This window comes from Ischnura elegans, chromosome 10 (assembly GCF_921293095.1).
Source record: "Ischnura elegans chromosome 10, ioIscEleg1.1, whole genome shotgun sequence".
In the NCBI taxonomy this organism is placed as follows: domain Eukaryota; kingdom Metazoa; phylum Arthropoda; class Insecta; order Odonata; family Coenagrionidae; genus Ischnura; species Ischnura elegans.
The window spans coordinates 66872773-66879337 of record NC_060255.1 but is presented as its reverse complement, the minus strand read 5'-3'; positions in this window follow the sequence as shown (position 1 = coordinate 66879337).

Sequence of the window (6565 nt, the reverse complement as noted above, 5' to 3'; positions counted from 1 at the left end):
CTCCCACAGAGGAGGTCCCCTCAGCCTCCAGGATCTCTGTTCCCTGCGACACGGGTCGCCACGCACGGCAAACACGTGTGTGGACTAAGGCAAGATGGTATCGCCTCTCACAGACATTCAGGCCCACAAGACTGTCCGGACGCTACCCTAGTCGTATCAGGGTTTTTTTACGAGGTTGTCTCCTCGGTGGGCTCGGGTCCGTGGGGGTGCGGCTCCCCAAAGGAAGATATTTCCCTCTTCCCCCCGTGCGAGGGCAAAGATATATTCAGAGACGAGTGGAATACTCATCAAACCTCGCATTGAAAGCACAGGTGCTGCTACTCTGAAAAGAAAATACACAGATAGTAATGATGGAGAAGAAGTGTATGACGAGCTCTCTTTTAAGGAGGGTAACACTTTCAACTACAAGAAGAGATCGATGTTTCAAAACTACACACGGCAATGTTGCGGCCTTTAAATATGCGACAATTGGAAGAAGGGAAATAAATCATCATAATTATATGCAACTTCCTACATGTATCTGACAACTATGACTAACCGTTACAGTCATCTGAAATTGGAACATTGAAAGTGTCAGGATTGGATCATACCTCATGTGTCATCATCACTCTTGGAGGTAAAGAGACCAAAGCGAAAAGTGTGCTCTGCATCCTGAGGACAATGATTCATATCTTTGCATTCCTCTGCTGCATACTGCTGCATTTTTTCTCAGCAATATTTTTTTTAAATTTGTTAAGCTGTACAAATGCTATCTCAGACTTTTGTGATCAATATAACCATTGTAAGTGATGTTTTTACCATATATTTTGTTATTGCTTGTTTCAGTTTCTTATTGGAAAGTTCATTGCAGTGGAGGACACGTATGAGGTCATGCCTCGAATATGGCTCACAAAAAATGGAACGAACTGCTACTGGCCTCAAAAGACGTATCCTCCTGAAAAAATAACTAGGAGCATGAGATGTTAAGCTCCCAATGACGATACATGGACTGTGCACCCAATTGAGGTGAAACACAAGCAGTATAGTAAGTAATGTTTTGTCGCGACGGGACGACGACTAGGAGGACTTCTACCTGGATAAGGTTCCGAATGGAGGGCGAATCAAATGCACTTCGGGAGTTACTCAACTCAGATTTTATTGTTCTTGATATTCCGTCCTTACAATTGCCCGGGGGGGGGGGGGGGGGAGGGGGATTCGAGGCTGGCTCGCACGGAGGTGGAATGCTTGGGTATAAAACTTACGTGGCGGCGAGTAGGGAGAGGCGATGCTGATGGTCTGGGTCCTGGCCGTACCCGGTTCGAGTCCCACACGAGTCTTCATTCGAGATCTACCGCAGCTCCCTCGTCAAGGTCCCGAAGAGTCCCCGGAGGAGGGTCGCAGAAGTCCTCGAACGACGAACTCGTCCCGACCAGGCACTAACACACCGCACACGCTGTACTGCCTAGAAAACTGTCCACCCCGGGACATAATTTCTGTCCTACATATCTAGCTCCTGGGGGTGCGGCCGGCAGGAAGGGGGTAGGAGCGGGAAAGGGTAGAGTTCCCTAGTGCGTGGTCCGAATTCTCAGAAATGCTCCTTGGACCCACGCACCCTAGAGCGGGGAAAGGAGGCGTGACGCCTCCTTTCCCGCCACACAGAGTATCTATCGATCACTAGTTTTAATTTTGCTTTACTTAATGCACCTTAAATGGCAGGCTGAAATTTGATCATCACATGATTTGTAGCTTCGAGTGCCCCTGTTCAAACATAGTACACACGATATTTTCAGGCACTTACAACAATGCTAGGAAAGCTTGTCAGGAAATGGAAAACTACGGATTCAGTCTAGAGTACATCCAGGCTGACAGCGGGGCTCCCAGAATAAAATGGAAACCCCTTTGTTATGATTCCCAAGTTGACTCACCTCAAAAGGTAAAATGTTGCAATAAAAAGACAAGGAAAAGTGCTACAATCTCCAAGAAAGAAAGTAAACTAAAAGCCACTGCTCCATCTGCTGTTGGGCAGAAAGATAGTGTGTGTAATGAGCAGAAAAGTAATTTCAAGTGATTCTGAGGACGATGGACTTTCAAAAACCACTGCTCCATCCTCTGTCAGAAGGAAGTGGATAAGCTTCTAATAGCAAACGTTTTGGAGATGACAAATAAAAGTGGAGCTGATCATTCTCATAGGGGTATGAGTGTGAAGGCCAAGAGGCCCGAGTGAACGCAGGAGTACTATTGCATTGCATAAGTCACATAATTTTCAGAGGAAAGGATATAAACGCATTAGTTGTCGTATTGATAAAGAGTGCATTAAGAAAAGAGGAAGTCCCAAGAAAATAAGCTTGAGTAGTAGTAGGTTTGGGGTTACGGGTGCGTCGACAGCTAAGGTCATTAGCACCACGCGCAATCAAATTGTGACATTAGCATATACTATAATTTCAGTTTAATGCGGCAGTGTTGACAATATTGATGTAAACGTCAAGCCAATCAAATCGAATTCAGAAGACCAGTTTTCTTAATGAATTCTATGACGCGGCATAGACGGCCAGGGTCATCGCCCAAAATACATTCTAGGTTGCCCCTGACGCCTGTCCTGTCTCGCGTAAGCTGATACTCATCACACTCCGTCAAGAGGTGTCTTACAGTCAGAGGGCAGCCACAATAGCCACATCGAGGTGAGATCTTCTCTTCGGTGAAGAGATAGGAATGTGTCAGGGCACAATGACCGATTCTCAGTCTAGTAATGATGACCTCCTCCCTACGATTCCTCCCAACAGAAGAGGACCACATTGGCGTAACCGGTTTGATCATTCTTAGTTTGTTATTCGTTACGTTCGTCCATACCTCACTCCACTGCTGTAGAACTATTCTGCGCATGGCAGTCTGTAAGTCTTGATAGGTTACAGGAATCGAAGCCTGCGCCGGCAGTGTGAGTGCCGCCTTTGCAGCTGCATCTGAATAAGCTTGAGAACCGATGTCATGGCAGAAAATATGACGAGACTTTATCATACTCTTCCACTTGTAGGAGGAAGTACCTGCTCTCCTGAAATATCTCCAATCCCAGCAGTGACCATTTCAGAGGTTTCTACTCCAAGTACCTCGGTGACAGTGTCTCAGTCTCTCCTTGTGCAACCAAAATCTGACCTTCCCAGATTAGTATCACACAACCTATTCAGTTCACCTCTGAAGGGTAAGATTTCACACTACTTTGGAGCTTCTTAAATCACTAGTTATTTCAACAAATTTTGTATTATTATCTTACATTAAGAGTTTTTAAGATACATTAATTTTTGTTGCAGTGTGTGATGTTAATCACAAGTGACCTCAGTATCTTGCAATAAAGAAAAAAGAGAGAAGGTTTTCAATTATTTTACGTGATTTGCTTTCAGGTACCAATTCAACCATTCCATAGTGTCCATCTTCAGCCCCATCAACTTCAAATCGACAAGTAAATGTGGAGGAACGAGCAAAATGTGAGCTGCTGGAAGAAGTGAGCAGCAAATTAGATCTTGTAATTATGAATCAAAATAGAATTTTGCAAAAACTTTCTGGTTCTGGCGTGAAAATTGGACTGGGAAAATCCAAAATATTCGGAGCTCTAATGTGTGATCTCAATATCCATTTTTAAGTTCCCTATATTTCTGATAAAACTTTTCATTTCTTATTTATTTGCTTCGCACAGGTGCTGTACTCAAGCTATTTCCTGAAAGCAGAATGGACCGTGCGGAACAGGCTGTAAAAAGCTGGATTTACACATGCTCTCAAAGAAAAATTTATTGACTGCCCGCTACTATGTTATTGCTAACATTAACAAGCTCTCATTAAAAACAACCTTTTTATTCGTATTATTTTCATTTTATTCCTAACATTTCCATTTCTTTAGCATTTCATTCATGTACTACATGGTCGGGGCCGGCGCTAGCACTTTTGTCGCCCTAGGCAAAGGTTACATTTGCCGCTTCCACTCCCTCCTTACCCCTTGATGCTGAAAATTTCGCTTATAGTTTTCTTAAATAGTTTTTATAGGAAATGAACCCTTGACAAATTTCTCAAACTTAGAAATTGAAGGTAGTGTACCTGATATGTACTGATAATGGGTTGAGAAATGCTACTTCATTGTACAACCTCAATGGTATTGTAAAAGTAAGACTTTTACATGTGCCTTTAATTCACCTTTTTAAGGTGCCTAAAAGGCGCATTCAAGCTATAAGATGAAGACACCTTATATGCGCCTTGTGGGTGCCTTACAAAGGCAGTGCCTTGCCTTTTAAAAAGGCACCTTAAAGGTGCCTTTTGGAGGCAGTGTTCCACGTGGGAGGTGAGTCCGGTGAACCTGGAAGTTCAGTAAACATAATAAAGGTACACTGTTGTATGTTCCACAGAAGATTTAATAACCGACCCAGGTTTCGACAGTACACTATTTTTTAAAAATAACACAAAGATGGCAATATTCCACAGGTTTATTTTCCGTACAACGCGTTTCGACCGTTAGGTCATTATTAAGTACAATAATGAATGGTTGGTTTTGGGGTTGTATTTATATAGAACGGATGGGTGACAGGTGGAAGGGGAAGTTGGGGAAGGGTATGTGTCAGTGGGTGGAGCGCTTCGGGAATGGTATGGCTAGGAGTGGGGAATGTCCAAAAAATAGTTGTTCATTCATCAGTGAAATGCCTCCTTCTTGCACAATTTCCGATTTCTCCTAGTGTCCAATCTTCGGCCTTTCATCTCCACGTGGACGATCTCCGGGTCAAACTCGCAAGAATGTTTTTCCTCCAGGAGATGTTTCGCCACGAGAGAGGTGGTATCTCCTTTCTCCCAGCATTTCTTGTGCTCTTTCATGCGTGTATCGAAGCTCCTGCCTGTCTGACCGATGTACACTTTATTACAGTCGTTGCACTTGATTCTATAAACCTCCGATTGCAATCGATGTAAACAAGCCACGCTAAAAGATACACACGAACACAATAAAAGCAATGCTGTCACTACTAATCGCAAATTAAAATAATTATGCGCCTAAATAATCAATTATGTGATATCTTCAGGGCGAAAGTGTAGGCCACACACTCAAAAACACATCTGCAAACGCGGTTAGTGCTAAAGCGCTATCCTTCCTAGGAATAGCCTTCCTCCATTTCTCAAGCTCGGACTCGATCTGAAAAAATTTCGTAATAGCCTATTAAAATTCGGTATTTATTAAAATAATGAAAATAGCGAGGCTTAACGCACAAAATTAGGAGCAAAATGTCTTCAAATTTTCATGTAACCACAATGGCGGACGACAATGACTCACGTGTACTTACTTTGTCTTTAAAGAACCTCCTGATCTTCACACCCTGAAGTTTATTATTCCCCTTCGCAGATGAATTTCCGCAAAAGCATCCTAGCTAACAATAATTACGTAAACCCATTTCTTCCTGAATAATCTTCGATTTTAGAAGAGACGCTCACTTATCTCCCATAAGAGGTAATGGCGAAATGGCTGTGAGGCTGCCTACAGTTGCTACAGTCAATGGTCAGCGCTGCCATCAGCGGGATTAGGAACCATATTAACTTGCGTCACGAATTTTGGGCAAATGACGATCGAAGCGGACGGAGACAATCGTCCTCATGTAGGGTTCTTGCTCACAGCGGGGTTTTGCCTGTTTTACACGCTAGGATCAGCCGATGTAATGGCTAATCCGACCGTGTAGAGGCGACACCATTGCTCAGCCGAGGGGTCGGATCATCTAGCCTGGGACCCCTAGCTTAAGTTAAACGTTGCGTACTTGTTCTCTCTCTCTATCACTCTGTCTCATTTGGCGCGAGTCTTCTGGCGTGGTCGAAAAATTTGCTGTTGCTGCCATGGCGAAGTAAGTTTGCAGAGCAAGGAATAGGGGGAACGAAGAAACGAATGCGCTCATAAGAACATAATATGTTTTTAATTGATCGAAAGTTTGAGGGGCTGGAAAAGCACAGTAAGGTGTGGGAGGAACTTGCGAGCACCCTAGCTTTAAATGGATATCAGAGGACTGGGCTGGAGGTCCGGACAAAAATGAAGAACTTGAAAGCCAAATTCATGGAGGAGAAGATGAAGATGAAGACGAGATCAGGTAAGAATTCAATGATGTAGTGATTTGCGAGAATAGTGCGATATTGATAGACGCATACATGTGGTTTACCATTTATTAACAATGATGGTGTCGGGCACCTCGCTTTCGTCATCAATGAGTTTTTTTACATGTTGGTTTGCATTTTCAAGTGTTATGCCTAATTGTGGACGTATTAATTAAAAGTTTTAAAATGTTTCTTATGATCACGTGGTTCCACCCATGAGGTTATTAAAATAGCATTATGTGCTCTTTTTAATAACCCAACTATGTGCGATTTTAAATGAGTTTTCATCAATGAACGCGTAGTGCATAAAACAATGGAATAAGTGTACCTTTATAGTAATGCTTAGTCCCCCTATATTTTGTTCGCATGTGAATGTGATGACTAAAGTGAGGCTTGTGGACATGAAGTAGGAATGGCGTTCCGATGCTAATAGTTTCGACTAGGTTACCTATCAGTTACCATATTTCTTTCCATAGGATCTTCCCCT